General features: G+C 42.9%; 1 protein-coding gene across 1 annotated transcript in view; it reads left to right on the top strand.

Moving 5' to 3' along the window:
- The first annotated feature begins 204 nt into the window (after positions 1-204).
- Positions 205-17789, top strand: part of WDR5 (WD repeat domain 5) — a 105583-nt gene continuing 87998 nt past the window's right edge. Inside the window, exons 1-2 of the mRNA XM_078641945.1 lie at positions 205-663; positions 2587-2773. The gene's annotated coding sequence lies outside the window, so the exon portion shown is untranslated. The remainder of the gene's footprint in view (positions 664-2586; positions 2774-17789) is intronic.

Below are 17789 nucleotides of genomic sequence, written 5' to 3'. Positions count from 1 at the left end.
TTGATGTGCGTGTATATTTTTAAATTGATATGTTATAACTCTATTGTGAAGCTCTCTATTAAATAACACAAATCAATAGAACACTCACCCGCGTGGCCTCATCGTACCGATTGCCTCGGACCGACAGCCATGGCAACGGTGCGCTGCCGTGACGCACTGACGGCGCTCAGCTGCATCACTGCTCGGCGCGCGCAGAACAAAACTATGCTCCTTTAGAATTGCAGTCCTTTTACAAAGCGGCCCCGCCTCCCGAGAGCGGGTGGGCTGAACCATGTGTGTGCGGGGGGCACTCGATACTGAATAACTAATCTGTTGTGGGTTGTTAACTGCGGGCCCGAAATCTAGCCTGTCCGTCCGTATGACAGACGTCAAGCCAGCAGGAAGACAACTGTGACTGGCACGAGAGGCAAACTCAGTCTGTCTTCTTTCAGACCCAGCTACGCAGCGGCCTCCCTGTCACTTTCCCCTGATCAGAGCCACGCGGCCTCTACCTACGTCATGCGACGTCATCTCCTGCTGCCCTCGGTCTCGTCTGCACTCGTTGCTGGTCGGGTCTCAGACATCCCCTCCCGCTTCATGGCCCGCCTCGCCGCGAGCCACCGCCGCGAGTGTTCCCGTGCGCGCAGGCCGGACACCGCCCAGCCATAGGCGCTTCACCACCCCGTGAGTGCTTCTCTGCCAACATGCGCCGCTCACCTCTCCCGCGCCGCCCTGTAGCCTTCACGTCAGGCCTACGCCAGTGCAGCTTAGGGTGAAATTGACCGGCCGGGAAAAGCTGCCTCGCAGAGATAGAATCACCCAAATTATGGGGATGGGCCCACCGAATTGCTATACTGCGTTGCGTACCCTCCACTATTAGAGAACGTGGCTAGACTGTTTTTACAGGCGCCCCCGGTTGCTGCCTGGCAGATGCTTCCTAAACGAAAGGGCTTAATGCACCTGTTATTTCAACGTTTGCCCAAGCAATATTTAAAAACATCCAGGGTGGTATTTAAACGTGTTTTGATCTTACCAATGCCTTTTGTTCTAACAATAGAGTTCTCTTATGAGGCAACACTTGAATGCAGAAATCGCACAATGTGCCGTTACGAATTGAATGAGTGCTCAAGCTTTGATTAGCACGTGTTGCATGGCACTCCACTGTGATTCAGTGAGTGTGAGTTGCTACCGGCTGTGTGGGCGTGATGTTCTTTTGCAAAACAAGGGGATCTCATTGACAGAAGCAAATTTGTCTCCGACTCGTGCTCTCAACCCTTGTTCCTAATTGGGGTGGGTTAGATTGAAAGGGACTGTTGACGCTTGTTTCTTTCATAAACTCAGGGGTTCTAGACTAAGGGGAGTGAACATTTAAGCCACTAGTTAGTAGTGTTGCTAAATGACAATTTTAAACCCATTCGTACACTATTTTAGGTAAGAGCAACTTTACGCAAACTAGGCCGCCGATTTGGTCATTTACTATTCTGACTCCAGTCCTGGAATGTTTTGGGGTGAGGTGAAATTACTCCAATATTGTCAAACGGTGGTGTAGCTTTGTAATATCGGACCAGTTAATATAGGTACTACCATGTGGACACAGTTGACGGTAATTTAACAACTAGAAGGGAGATCTGAATGCAACACAGGCATTTTATCTAGTCCATAGGCCACGTTAGAGCGTTCGGTCAATGTATTGGACCCACTTTTTGAAGTGATTGATTGGAAAATTAAGTTGAATGATATTAATGAATATCTAATTATTGAGATTTAGGTTCAATCTTATCCATCTAGTGCTGGGTTTCAACATAAAGTGGGGGACCCTTGAAAATACCCCACCTTGCACTTGTGATAGCTTCTCAAATCAGGATACAGTCCACTTTGTGATGTTTTGCGAACACTATCTGGAGCCCCGGAAAAAGTTTTTATATCCCATTCTGAAGGAACTTAATTTTGTCCAAGTAAGGCCTGCACTTTTATACCTGCAAATGTTGAACACTGTGCAGGTCACATATGGTGTAGCCAGTTTCTTGGTGGCGGCTGCCCGATCAAATAAAACAAGACTTACCCAGACAAATATACATCCTGGTTGATATTTTGTCAACTTTATTCTGGGACACTGCACAAGGATCATTGGGACATGGAGGCGCTTGTCTTTTTCTGGACCTTTTCTTATAGTGAACCTGTTTTGTACTCAAACTTTTTAATAACAAAAAAAACCTCTTTTAAAAAACCTCTTTTAATGAATCATTTTAGGAACTGCAACATGTGTATAGTTTGTTTAATTGCCAATTTTAATCTATTTGTATAGTTCTTATTTTTAAAAAATGAATTGTGTATTGCTTTTATGGTTTTAATTAACCGAATAAAGATATTTGACTGACTGAATATCTAATTTTGAACTCGAGAGCTCTACACGCTGGTATTGTGCATTATTCTCTCTCGTTTAGAGCTGCTAAAAAAAGAGAACACGTCGTGGTGATCTGCAGCGGTTCAGAGTATTTGCTTCAAGGAAATTTAGATAACCCTAAGTGTGAACTCCTTTCTGATTAATACTGGACGGCATAACTCCTAATACTTTGTCTAACCAATATCACTATTGCTTTCCGACAGGTGAAGGCTGCCAGGCAAAGACAGGAGAGCAATTGCACGCTGCCACTACTAAGTTTACCTACAGTACCCCCGAAAGAAATCACCAGCATTAGTGGTGACCGACAGTGCCAGTACAACTTCACCAACTGGTACCAAACTGCATCCCCTGCCTTTTGATACTGTTCATGCGCAACACGGGCCATTTCCGGTAAGTACAGATCTATATATGCTGAGTGGGTTCGATGTATCCAAACCCAGTAACTTGTGTGTTCTTCAGAGTTCCATGGCTATGGAAAGAGTGCAGTCTTTGCATACTGTGGATTAGTTATGGTCAATTAGTAGGTTGGATTTGGTGATTGGGGAGTTGATCTGCAATAGACATGGTGAGTGCTAACAATGTAATTGTCAGTTGTATCCCTTCCACACCCCTGCTTTCTCCCTGCTGCTCTCCGGGCAAATAGGTATTTATTGTGCAGCTTAAGTCTTAATTGCTGCCAAATGTTCTTAATAAGTTGAGCATGTACTGCAAGTTTGCATGGTCCTCTTGGTCTTCCACCTTCTGATGTCCTTTGAAGTTGGCACCTTTTTGAAGTGGGAAATGATAATGGCTGCAATTTAAATCAAGTGTCTATTTCTTGCTTTGTATGCTGTATGCGTGTATTTAGATAACATAAGTGTTGTTTCCTCTTTTTTTGAACTGCTTCCAGCTAAATCTAGTTTTCTCTGTGCTTACTGCTTTAAGTAATTGGGCACCCATTGATCGATTTAACGTAGAGTAGCTAAAAAAAGGAAAATGTTGACCTATTATTTACAGAAAACAAGTAAAATGTCTAAAAAAAAAAAAAAGTCTCGTCTATGTACTTCACCAGTCATCGTTTTGAAGAATTGCGAGAAAAGTCACCTAGATGTCACACCTTAAAAAATGTTTATATTATATACTGTAAGCGTGTGGTACATGATTCTCTTGTATTTTCAGGCCACCAGCTTGCCATTTATAACGATCTTAAGCTTTAACTGGTTATCAAATTTTTCAAATTTCAAAGCTTTATTCGACATTTGTCATAAAAGCATTTCCACCCTAACACTATACAAATAAATACTACATCTAAAATGATCACATTAAAATACATATTAAACAGATGACAGTCGAATCCACTACAAATATAAAATACATGGGTAATTTAAAAATTGTTAAAAAAAACAATGTAGCCATGGTGACAGTATTTCCTTATGTTACATTAGCCAGTAAAGTGCGAGTGCGGATCACCCATGCCCAACCAAGAAATTTCGCTACAGCAATCGCAAAGATTGGAGAACAATCTGATTCTAGTATTCTAAGGGCAGTTGATTGACTGCGAGTGCCAATGTTTAGGCAGACTGGTCGTAGCCATTTCCGCCGTGGGCTGGCATATAAAGGGCAACAAAACAACAAATGTGAGATATGCTCTGTTTGTTCTTTACAGTAATAACAGTGCTCATCCCGCAGTGGGGACCAATGTCTCTTAAAAGCATTTACTGGGAGTGTTCCGAATCGAAATTGGAAATATAACTTCCTGTCTTGCGGGCTTTCAATTATGTCCCAATAGGCTTCGCAAGATGGAACCATTTTAATGCCCAGAAAGCGGGCTGACAAATTGCCTATCGGCCCAGTACAGTAGGTTGTGGAATACACCATCTCCCAGTATATTTCTTTCAATTTCGCTTTCGACGGGAAGCAAGACACATCCCTATTGCCCCAGAGATGATCCAGTTTTAACTTTAGCAATAGACCCCTCAGATCTTTCAACCATACAATGCAGTGAAAACAATCAAACTTAACAACATCTAGCAATGCTGCAGAGTAATGGGCTAACTCAGGGGTCACCATCAGGCGCCTCCAATACAACAATGGCCGCAAGCGAGCTATATCCTCGATACTTTTCCTACCAAGATCCAATTTCAATGGCATCATAGGTGTACTTTGTGGAGCCATTACCAGCCCTCACAAAAATCTATTTTCCGCTAGACCCAGATCTGATAAGTTTGAAAAACCCCACAGTTCTGAGCCATACAAGCAGGCGCTCAGGACTTTCATATTGTAAATTTCAAGGGCACAGTTTATTGGTTTTGTCAGCGAGGCTCTATGTTTAAGTGCAACTGCGCCTGAAAGCTGATTAAACTTTAATACTGCCGTGTTGATATGTGATTTCCATTTCATATTGCCCTGTAAAATTATTCCTAAATAGGAAAAAGCCTCTACTTTCTCAAGCGGAGTACCCTTATACGTGATTACACCTTTGAATGTGGATTGTCGGTTCAAACACATAAATTTTGTCTTAGTTGTATTCAGCTCAAGGCCCCGAATGTCACAGAATTCGCCAAATGCATTGACAGCCTTTTGGAGACCGCTCGGTGTGCGTGAGAGTATGAGCGTGTCGTCCGCAAACATAAGGACGGGGACATGTGAGCCTGCTATGATTGGAGCATCGCTTGGAGATTTTTTCAAGTGGTCCACAATACCATTAATGTAGATGGAGAATAGTGTTGGGGCCAGGACGCACCCCTGCCGCACCCCCCGCTCCACAGGAAATTGATCGGTCACTTCTCCCTGCGCCCCCCACCTAATTTTGGCGTAATTATTTTCATGTAGGCGCACAAGGAGAGTGAGAAGATCTGGACTTATACCTGCTTCAGCCAAAGTCCTCCACAACTTTTCTCTTGGCACTAGATCGAAAGCTGCTTTTAAGTCCACAAAGACGGCATATAGAGTGCCATTTTTCAATATTAAGTTTCTCCAATAGATGGCAATAAAGTAGAAAACCTGGTCTACGGAACTAGTCAAGGGGCGAAACCCCGCCTGGTATGGCGACAAGATGTTGTTTTCCTCAATCCACATTTGCAACTTATTCTGTACTAATCGGCCCATCAGTTTCTGTGCTGTATCTATGAGACTGATGGGTCTGTAATTATTGGGAAGGGATTTGTCGCCTTTTTTAAATATAGGGATAATTTCAGCTCCCTTCCAGGAGGGAGGCACTTCCCCTCCCATGGCCACTGCATTAGCCAGCCATGAAAAATACATACACCATGAATTCCGGTCGCTTAGGAACAGATCTGCCGGAATGCCATCCATACCCGGATCTCTTCCCCCCCGTTACACAGTCCAGGGCGGTGCTTACATCGTTTACGTTAAATACTTTATTATTAAAGTAAACGGTTGGTGGGGGAATATCAGTGACTTGTGTTATGCTACGGGCATATTGTGGCTTGAAAAACTCAACCCATTTGTTTTTCGCAACATGATTTTGTGGTTTGGCAGCTATTCCTCCCCTATCCCATTTTACCGTGGACCAGAATAACTTGGAATCTTTAGCTGCGCAAGCATGTTTCAGCTCACACCAACATTCCTCGTCCCACCTTCTCTTTGCTTGTTTTTGGGTTAGTCTGTATGTATCCCTTGCCTTCCTAACTGCAACAGGATCGCCCCTTCTTAGCTCACTACTCGGATTTTGTCGTGCCAATCTGCAACTTTTGTCGTACCATCCCTGTTTTGGTCGGTATTTTTTGCCCTTGCTTTGGTCTACCGTTTTTAGGAAAAACCCTTGCAGTCTATTGAAGAATTTTGTATGGGCCTCTATCATGTGGTCTTGGAAATTTGGTTTCCCTATATGATCTTTGATGTTATTTATTTCCTCAACCACTGCTCTCTTAAGGACATCTAACTTCCCTGCATCTTCTATCAGCCTTCTCCATTTCAGGTGACGCTGGTTGTTTGAACAGACTACGTCCAGGGTCACTCGCTCAACCTTGGTGCTATGCCTCACATCCCCCTGATATGGATGGAAAGTCATACACAAGGGATTGTGATCACTTTCCATTCTTATTTCCACGGCCATGTCTATCAGTTTACTCCAGTCCCTCACATCGACAAAAAAATAGTCTATTCTACTGGACGCCCGACCGTTGTCAAAAGTACTGTTCCCATTACGGTCAGAGGGCGTGCGCCCGTTAGCTGCTCTTAAACCTTTTGCCAGGCAGAGGCTCTTCACTTGGATGGCCACTGCACTCCATTTTTTTAATGGCAGACACCTCAAGCTGGGGTATTAACTGGTTATATAGGGAACAAGTTAACATATCTGTACTATATAATTAGTGGAGTAAATTATTGAATATTAGAGCCAACATTGTAGTGTGAGATCTATTGTAACTCTGGTAGCGTGGTATACTGCTGTTAATGGACAGTCTTTTACACAGTTTACCACCAGATATGGATTAATACTGCTGTTGGTTTTGCAAATGGCTTTTTTGTTGTTGTTTGATCAGAGTTTCTCTCATATGAAAGAGCCATCTACTTTGACTTGATTGTGCTATTTTGTTTTGGGAATTATTTACTAGATAAGTGAAATTATGGTTTGCGCACAAAAAGTGCACATTCTTTTTAAGATTGGCCCACTGTAGTAGAGGGGTTACTAATGTACCACGTGGTTCCAACATAAAATATCCTGATGCATGATGGTTTCAAACTATTCAGGACAACGTTTTTCAGTCAAAGCTCCATATAACACAGTCACATACTTTCCTATATTAGAAGTGAAGCAAGGGGGTATGAAGACCCGCAGCAACAATATTTAGGAGTTTGTGTCTTTGCAGATAAGACATTTTTAAACGTTTCATGTTTTTTTTTTGAGTTGTGTAATGTGAGAAAGTGCTCTCTTTCTGCATGGTATGCCCCCACTATTGTCTGAGTGTGCCTTGGGCTCCTGCTAATCTGGTACCCATGGCCTATGTTACTTACCTAAAATTCCATTGAAGCCTAAACCCAATTGGCATCTCTGGCCACAGGTCAGCCCCTGGTAAATGGTACCACAGGTACCCAGGACACTGTGACCAGAGGAGGTCTCTAAGGAACGCAGCACTTATTGTGCCACCCTTAGAGGTCCTGTACCCTGACGCTCACACACTGCCTTTGCATGCTGCGTGTCTTGGTGCAGAACAAAGTGAAGAGTCGGCATGGCACACATCCCTGACACTGAACAGGCCTCAAGAAATCTACTTGCTTTGGTGAGTCAGATTTTTTTTCAGGGTGAGCCATTTTTAGGGACTACTGGCCCGTTCTGGCAAGCGGAGAAACAATAGTGTTGTGTAAAGCGAATGAGCAATAAAGCTGCCTTAAATCTTGTTTTTAATCTTGTCACTTTTGCCCTACATTCAAAGACAGGTCAAATGTCAACTTAGGTCTTCTTACAATTTGCTGCTTTGTTAACCCTAGAGGTTGGTGTTTACTTTTCTTTGCAAAGTTAGGAGATTTTGTGAACTGAACCATACAAGTGGAAATGGAAGACTATAGGATGTCCAGTTTTTTTTATCTCACAAATATTTCACTAACTATTTCCGTATTTAGGAAAGCACACTTTTTTGTAATTCTGTGTGATGGAAAGAGACTTTAGTAGCATGAAAACAAATCAAGACATCTTACTTGATGTGCAAACAAATATTTTAGCTGAAACCCAATTGCACAATTATTGCTTGTATGCTATATAGTTTTATCAGTAAAACTGCATGTTAGTGGAAATGTTTATGGCCATTTCAATAGAAAATGTGCTGTCTGTAAATGACAGTACACAATACCACAGCATGCATTATAATGTCTTTATTAAAAGTGAGTTTTAATGCAGGAACTGTGAAACATTCCTGACCCGAAGACAATGCTATTAGTGAACGAAGAGGCAAATCAGGTGCATATGTGGGCTAGATTCTTATTGTTCATGGAGCAACAGTTTTGTTTGTTAAATGAAATTAGTTTTTTTGTACAGCAGAAATACTGAACTCACATATTTGATGGTCCTTTTGTGTGTTAAATGAAGAAAAAAGTGACAAATAAAATATTTGCCTAGGAGCACAACCGGTAAGATCGGTTAATGGGTCAAGTACATTAGTGTTGCACCAAGTAGATTATTAAAGTCACTAGAGCTGCAGGTCTGGTAAAATTTTTATGATTTTTCGAGGCTTGCTGAAGCAATACAGCAGAATCTTTTAACGACTTCCACAGTGACGCTGCTATGGAGGATGATTGTTCTGCAATAATCCTCTCTAGGTGTACTACTCCATTAAACTTGCATCTAGTTCCTAGTAAGCTTCTTCAGAATGAAAGCAAGACTAATGAAGTCAAAACCTGTACTGGATGGACAATGTTCTTGAAACGTAGGTTTTGAAGGGATACATTTCATACTCTGAGCTGAAACTAATGGACAAGTCCATCATGTAGTTCTACTGATTAAATTAAAATGTATTTCAAGTGTATGCATGTACCTAAAGAGGCTAAGCGCTGTGGATGGCAGTGGATAAGACTTGAATAGCTTATCAGTGGATATAGAATCTACAGAATATCTAAATTCCCCTGCCCATTCTAAAAATAAGAATAATTAGTTGCACTATACACCAAAATGGATGAATCTGAACGTCAGCACTGGAGAGACTAAATTATTCCAAAATATGGAACATCAGTGTCAAATCTTTCAAGACTTTATGATCTGTAGTATCGCCACGTATGTCTTAAAAGTTAAGACACTCTCCCGGCACAGCTGTGTTACTGGTAACCAACCACCTTTGAGCAATTTGTTTAGTTCCCTCTTAAAATAACTTTAACAGCATTTAACATCCTATTTATTTGAGCTTATTTCCATACACTGCAGTCTTTGGGCTTGTCAATTCTGCGTTTTATTATACTCCACACAAATTCCTTGTAATCGCACACTGCATACCCTGATAACCATCTTTGTCTTTCTATTAATATGGCTTAATAATTGTGTGAGCCTAATTGGTCCCACATTGTACATCTAGTGGTTTTGTTTGCCAGTGTATAGTTTTTACTTTCTCTTCTATATTGCATATACTTTTATTATATGTGATGCACCTAAAAGCAACTTGCTGAAGGATGGTACAATTGTCTTTAAGTTAGTCCAGCCAAACATGACCCACTTTGAGAGAGGCATGTGGCTTCAGTACCTCTGCGTGGTATCTGCACATACGGGCACCTTTAAAAAAAAAAAAAAAAAAAAAAAAAGTATTTTTAGGAATTTCCTTTAATGCATGACATAGCCATGATAATTTCTTAAGCGACACATAAATCTCACCTCTAGTTCACTTCAAATATATACAGATTGAAATCAAAGTCCTTCCTATGATTTCTCTCGGTCAACAGAGTTGGGTTTGAATTAAATGCGTTTGTTAATCTGTGGCAATCCAAGGAATTTTGCTTACCGTTTTTTAGAAAAGCCCAAGCACTTTCTCTGTTCATGTTGAATGATTAGTAAGAAATTATCTTTTTTTTTTTTTTTTTTTACATGTTAAGGTATGGGTCCTTTAGTCCTTTTTAAATGGTTTTGTCCTTGAAGCCTTCAATCTCCGAAAACTCCTATTCATATATTTGAAACCATTACTAACAAGCATTTGCTATGCAATAGGTCTTGCTTTATTAAAGATTGAGGTATTGGCATTGCTAGAGTGAGTTAGTGAGTCGGGGGGGATAGTGAGTCGGGGGGGATAGTGAGTCGGGGGGGGGATAGTGAGTCGGGGGGGGGGGGGGATAGTGAGTCGGGGGGAGGGGATAGTGAGTCGGGGGGGGGGGGATAGTGAGTCGGGGGGGGGGGGGAGATAGTGAGTCGGGGGGGATAGTGAGTCGGGAGGGGGGATAGTGAGTCGGGAGGGGGGATAGTGAGTCGGGAGGGGGGATAGTGAGTCGGGAGGGGGGATAGTGAGTCGGGAGGGGGGTAGTGAGTCTCGGGGGAGGGGGGGGGGAGTCTCGGGGTAGTGAGGGGGATAGTGAGTCTCGGGGGGGGGGGGGTGATAGTGAGTCTCGGGGGGGGGGGGTGATAGTGAGTCTCGGGGGGGGGGGGCATAGTGAGTCGGGGGGCATAGTGAGTCGGGGGAGGGAGGGGAATAGTGAGTCGGGGGGGGGGGGATAGTGAGTCGGGGGGGGGGGGGGGAGTGATTCCGGGAGAGAGTGAGTGTTTCTGTCTGTGAGAGTCAGTGAGAGAGAGTCAGTGAGAGTGCCTTTCTGCGAGAGTGTCTGTGTGAGAGAGAGAGGCTCTTTAGTGGCGAGTAGGGTCAGGATTTAATTAACAGTAATAGATGGAAAGCCAGAGTGCAATATGACCATGCCCAAAAACAGGATTCGCTGTGGTGTGCAAGGCACTCCTCTTGTAGAACATTTTCAAAATACACAACATGCACCTGAGAGTTTGAAGTGGTTGGTACTGGAGAAGGCTACACTTGGTGTCAGAGGGGGCAACATCCTGTCCATTCCGAATATTAGGGAGTGCAAATCGATGTACCTTCTAGACACAATCCAGAAGGGTCTGAACAAATTGGATGCTAGCCATGCAAAGCTAGCTTGCCTAATAAGCGTAATATTGTGCATATATTGTCCATTATGGTGTTCTGAATACAACCACGATATATAACTCTCCTCTAAACGTTAAATGACATGTGAACACCCCTTAAACGCCAAGGCCCACATAACTGTATATGCTATAATAAATGTTGGGCTGACAAAATACGTGCAACGTTATAGGTCTGCATCAGTATGTCACAGCTATTCTCAATCACTATAACTGTATATGCCAATACATGCAACACTGTCAAAGTACATGCAATGTTATAGGCCCGCATCCGTATAAGGCAGCTGGTAACAGGACAACAACAACTGACTTGGCCCCAGCCCTACCTGCCTGTTGATCCTGGAACCTGCTCATGCCTAAACCCGGCAAACCTCTGCGGACAGCAACCTTGGGACACCCAGAGGACCTACCTGCCTTGACCCTCTCGACGATTGGGACTCCCATCAGCAGAGGCTCTGCTGCAACAACCCACCTGGTGCCCACCAGGAAGCTCCGGACCAGCCCACTCTGCACCAGCCGAGCCCGGGCCAACTTGAACCAAGTCCACGAGGACGTCCCCCCGGCGACTGGGACCCAAAGTCCAGTCCCCAAAGACCCTCCTCGAAGAACCAGCCGACGCCTGCAGACTCAGAACCAGGGGCCACCCCAACCGCGACCAGCAGAGGGTAAGCTTTTCCGACCCCCCAAAGACGCCCCGCGTCCCCCTGTGACTCTCTTTGGGGTACCTACCTGTGCTTCAACATCTCAACTTACCCCTCGAAGTGCTGGTCGCCACTGGAGAGTCACCGTCCCCGAGCCTTTGTTCCCTTTGCAAGATCCTCATTGGATAACATTGAGCGCCCAACGGCTCAAAAGCATCCGGGACCCGACCGCCCGAGTGCCGCTGGCTGTAACCCCTTGGTCCTAACCTACCCCCCCCCCCCCCTGCCCTGAGCAAGTGACCAGGAGCCGAGCTCCCAGAGCCGCGTGGCCTGCAAGCCAGCAGCCACCAACCGAAAGCCCCCTTTCCCTCATTGGATATCATTGGGCCTAACTACCTCTGTACCTGGCCGCCCCTGTGCCGCTGGGATTGAACTAACTGTACTCACCTGACCTTGGGGGACCCCTGAGTCTATAACCAGAACCATAACCTCACCAACCAAGTACTCACCTGGAAACCGGTAATTCACTTACCTGCCATTGGATAACATTGACCCATTTTGACTCTAAAATGTTCTAAGCGTGAAGATTTGAAAACTGAAACTATTCCTATAAAATCAGCCAAAGTCTGAATTCGAAAGTACTCACCTGTGATCAGGGGAGAAGCCATTACTGTACATTTCAGCCCAGTACTGAACCACAAAAGTAATCCCTAGCGGGTTTTCTAGTAATCTGTATTTTCTCCATAGGAACCCATTGTCTGCTTTTCTATGAAATTTCTTCTGTCTACTTTTGAAAACTGCAAATATTCTTTAAAAATCGTACGAAATACTGAAACGTAATTACCTACCTGGTTTGAGCTAAGCTCCCAGTGCTGGCCCTAGGAGACTAGTGCCGCGTTACCAAAGTAACGCGATCGTACTTTACCTGCAGCCTGAATTTCCTCCCATTGAATAACATTGTCAGATTTACCTTGAAAAGTGTGAACTTTAAAACAGTATTATATTCAGGAAAATTCATCACGGTAACTAAAAGTTTTTTCTAATCTGGTTTCAGCTTAGACCCCAGGACTGAATCTTAGATCTAGTCCTGGAACTACCAAAGTAATCCGTAAAGTAATCTGTTTTTACCTGTGAAAAACCCATTGCGCTCAATGCTAGAGTGTGTTTCAGGACTGTGTGGCTTACTATCTGTCCTGCAATTATTGTGTGCACAAACTTCATTGCTTCTCTGCAAAGTATTTATATGAGAGTACTCATAACTTGAAAACTATATTTTCATAACTGTTGGTTCTAAAAATATCTGAGGATATAATACCAATTGGCCTGGAGTTCAGTTCTTGAGTGTGTGAAACCTTTTGCTGACTGAGTGTGTACAACAAATGCTTTACACTGTCCTCTGGTACTGCCTTACTGCTCGACCAAGCTACCACTTTGGAGAGTAAGGTCAGTTCTGACTTTAACGTCTGTTATACCTCTGGGATTGGTGGACTCTATACACACTGTACTACATTCTAGTCCAGTATATAAAGAGCCACTTTCTCACATTCCTTGTCTTCTGCAGCGAATCCCAGCAGTGCACAAACAACCACTGATGAACATACAAACGCAAAAATCCCAAAAGTCTTTATCCGTTGATCTAATCACGCTTTGAAAAACAAGCCGGGTGAAAGTGGCGCTGAACAAAACACGGCTTCTTTCATTTACTTGCGCGAGTGGTGCGCGTGCGCCACAGCGCGCCGTGGTTTCAATTATCGCGCCTGTTTCTGGGCACGATAATTGAAACCTCATGGCCTATTGGTGTCTATTACGCGCACCAAGTGCGTAATAGACACCAATAGTCCGTGGGCGGAGCAACGCGCATGCCTTTGGCTAATTGCGTGCAGGCTTTTATAAAAAGACGCACGCAAAGGCCAATGGGGTAGCACAAAAGGAATCGCGTGTTTGATTCCTAGGTCAGTGCTAAAACCCCATTTTTCACTCACTGAAGATCTCGCTCTGCGCAAGCACTGCTGTGCAGTGCAACGCAGGCGCGAGACCTAAAAATGCTCTGGGTAACATAGACTGGGGTGTCTAATAAATTGGGTGTAGGCAATATTGACGATTTAAGATGCTCTAATCCTTGCTCCCTCTCCCGCCCCCTCCACCAAATGCCTAAAAGAACATATTTGGGTGACCGTATTTTGAAAAGAAAAAAACTGGACAGACAAAAGTAGGACTACAGCCTTACTTATTACTGACCTGTCTCGATTTTTGCATGGGGTTGCATATGTGTGTATATATAATATAACCAGCCACGCATTTACAAGCTTTGCTAACATACATTTAGCTATGGCATCACCTTTTCCCTGAGCACCCTGCCCTTCTCCCCACTCTGCCTGCACTTTGCTGTAGCATGCATTCAGCTGATGGGCTCCTCCGCTGCCTGAACCAGACAAATTACTTTTAGCGTACACCTTTCATTTTTCCTTTACAGGTTGAATTGACCTTGTCCCAAAAAACCGGGACATAGCTTTAAAATTAAGAAAAGCTTTGGGGGACTGGGACTGTCGGGGAAATCCGGGACGTATGGTCACCCTACTTTATTTAAACATTAGAATGTTGAGCGCTTCATTGAAGACAATGGAGTGCTCTGGCTTCTAATGCCCGGTAGACTCCCAGAGCTCCAACATTCCAGTGTTTGTTTCACAGCTGTTGCTGAGAACAGATGGCCTCATGGCTCCCAATGGGACATCAATCCCCTCAAATGCCGTGAGGCCTTTGGTTTGCAAATTAGAACTTTCTACCCTCTGGGGTCGGAATGTTCTAATAGCCTTAAAGCTCTCTGTAGCGGGCTGTACCAGCCATTAAAGGCCTGCTCCCTTGTTAATGGCCTTTGTCTTGTACCTTTAACACTGTAGCTGGGCTTTAATGGCCGGTAGAGCCAGTTACAGCAGGCTCTAAGGCTATATTATGACATACCTTCCTGCTATTTTGTTTGGTGTTGGCAGTTGTTCAATAATTTAATAGAGGTGGAGGTTTGATGGGGTTTGGTTTGGAGCCAGAAAGAGATTGTTGTTCTAGTTATGAAAATACCACGTTGATTCCAATAAATTGTTCTAACCCTAGTGGGTCTAAAACATTAGTATTACACTGCTGCTTCATTAACTGAATTAGATTACATAACTGACCAGTAGGACACTGTGGTGAAGACAGCAGAAGATAATGCCTTTTGTCAGTTTGATTGAATAGACCTTGTTAATTAAAACTTGTGTTCTTTTTTTTTTTTCTTCTTCAAATGTTTTAAAACATAGGCTAAATTATGTTTTAAATTAATGCATAAAAAAATGTTAATATTTTGTTTAAAGTGTGCTCTCTTCTTCCCCCTCCTCTTCTTAGAAAGGGATGTTGTCACAAGTACACTCCATCACTTATCAGTTTATAACCGGTTCCCAACAAGATGGCAAATTTTCATTGATGTGCGAAATGATGACCATAAGTCATGCTTGTTTTAGCAAGTATGTAGTAATGCAGTTTGACTTGTGCTGTTTGTATTGCCGCACACCATAACTTTGTTGTAACACTGTGCCAGATTCTGTGTGTATCACACAATCTCTGATACGTTTTTCATAGGGTTGTCTTAACTTTTTATAATTATTTCTGCGGGGTCCTGCAAACTGATTCTAGTCTGCTCACTATTATTTTCAGTGGTACCTTCTGTATTATAGTGCCTGATTTTGATGATTTGATGAACCAATCACCGAAATCAAAGTGTTTCATGTACATTCCTTGAGTCCACTTTGGCTCCTAGTCTTTAACATAATCAGATGAGGTAATGGGTTCCCTGCTGTTCGAGGCAAGGCGGGTGGTAAAGTAGGTTTTTAAAATTTACTAAAACAACTAATTGCATGCTACCCACCTTTTTAATGCTGCTTAGAATCCGAAATGTTACTTTTACACAATGGTATATTGTATGATAGCTAAACATGGTGTAAAGAAGGCATATTGGGTAATGCAAACAAGCATTGGAAACATCAACATGGCTGGCTTGCCTGTAATCCTTACTGCAAGCACATTACACCATCTTAATTCGGTGTTTCCCAAATTGTGAGCAGATGTAGAAGTCTTATATAGGTATAATGGGGGTAAAATAAGAGTGATATACCATGGGTCGTTATTATGGAAATGATTAGCTTGCCAAAAGACAACAAAAGCTGATTGTAGCCACTTGTCGTACAACCAACTTGTGTGTTTTTTTTAAAATGTATTTTCTAAATATATTTTCTAAGCCTTTGGATTGCTTATCCGATGGAACTTCAAACGGTGCATGGTAAATGATGGTGTTTGGTAGCAACCCATATTTAGCATAGGGCAGCAACTGAGATATTGTAATGATTTCACAGCCTTTAGGTTTAACCTTCTTGTCCATGCAGTCAGATGACGCACATTTGTTTTCTTTGTATAGTGCAACCTAGTAGCCTTGAGCTACTTTACGACTCGGGAGTCCCAAGGTGTAGGACCCTCTGCTTCCAGTCCCTTGGGGTGGTATTTCAAGTGGGATGGCTAGGTCTGGTCTCTTAAAAATTGACTGTGCATGTGAAGTCTGTATTGGGGTAGATGAAACTGGGATACTGCTCAATGTGTATTTTTGTAGGTGCTCAGGAATTTCAGATCTTGTGCGGTGTTATAACTGGAATGTATTTTCGTAGTGTGGAGAATTTGTTATATAAAGTGAAAGTCACTTTGTGTTTAAATGTTTAAGAGATTGTCAAAAGCTTATTGAACTTTCTCTTATTGGCTTACTGTAGTATCTAGAGGTACTGTGCAGTAGACCTTGATTACTACTTCTGTTTTGAGACCGGCCGGGGTGACAAACATGAGCTTCAACATAAGCTCCAGAAAGCCGAAACATCTGCTCCCCCCCCACCACCTTATTGTGTATTATCTCCCACATTCAGCTTGCACAAGTTTTAACCAGAAGAAATGTAGTTGAATATCACTATAGACATTCCTACAAAGTGCCATACACAAAACTCAAATAACAAGGCCAGCATTTGCTCCTTTCAAAACCCCAGTATTCAACAGACCGAGCATCTAGAATTACGTGATATTTGCGGCTGTGGAATTTTTCCCTTAATTATGGATTTGTTGTTGTTGCTACCTAATCCATCCTCTGCTGCATAAGCTGACGATTTTTACAAAAAATTGTTTCGAACTCAAGGGGCTCAAACGTTACTAAACATGTGGCTGCCTGTGTTGCAACTAAGTGAAAGACCCTTCCCAAAGGTTGATTGGTCCCCTTTCTGTTGCTCAATCAAATTAATGGCAAAATTCCAAAGACCCTCCACACCCCCTCCCACCTTCCCTGGGTCTCAGAAATGCCTGTAAAACAGTTCCAATAATAGTAAACCCGCGCCCTTTGACCTGGTGAACTACCTGAAAACCATACACCTACAGTATTCCAGAATGAAAACTGTTGTATCAACTCTTATGTAAGCCATGAACAACAGAAACAAGATCCCTCAAAAGACTGAACAAAAACACTCAATCTAAATGTTAAGTGACTCCAAAGGCCATACAGAATCCATTGAACTTCCATCAAAACGGCCAGATAGTTCCTATTGCACACAACACATGTTGGAGGGTAAATACTACGCCAAAGCATTCTTCAAAAAATCTTAAACTGAGCATTTTAACAAAAGTAAATCGGTCTGAGAAATTCTGATAACTCAGAAAACTACTTCATCATGAAAGTCTCTAACCTTACTTTACTTGGAACCAAAACACTATCCCTGAGTGCCTCCCATACCAAATCAAGCTGCACTGTACTCATTCAACATAGTGACACAGAAAGAAATTATTGACCATGTTAAAGCCACCAGCATGTCTAGTTCCCCATCAACGGCTTATCATTCCGATATCTTCAAGCCAGTCCTAAGGTCTCTGCTGCCATACTGGCAAAAGAAGTCTTGAATTCCTTTGTCAACTGGTTAAATCCCGAAGTGACATAAAAACAACTCTTGTCACTTGTATTCTAAATAAAGAGGGACTCTACCAGGTTGAATGTGTTTGTCTTATGTAAACTTGTTGAAAAGGTATTTTTCACTCTGATAACTTTCATCAAACAAAACAATTTGTCCTGTGGAATTGATTCGGAACAAGAAGATGCACAGAATAAACTCCAATCTCTTATTTTGGACTAAATTAAGATCAGTCAGTGGTTGATGCT

The sequence above is a fragment of the Lissotriton helveticus genome, chromosome 5_1, assembly GCF_964261635.1.
Source record: "Lissotriton helveticus chromosome 5_1, aLisHel1.1, whole genome shotgun sequence".
NCBI classification, from domain to species: Eukaryota; Metazoa; Chordata; class Amphibia; order Caudata; family Salamandridae; genus Lissotriton; species Lissotriton helveticus.
The sequence above is the reverse complement of the archived record's forward strand: the minus strand, read 5'-3'. Positions and strand labels throughout refer to the sequence as shown.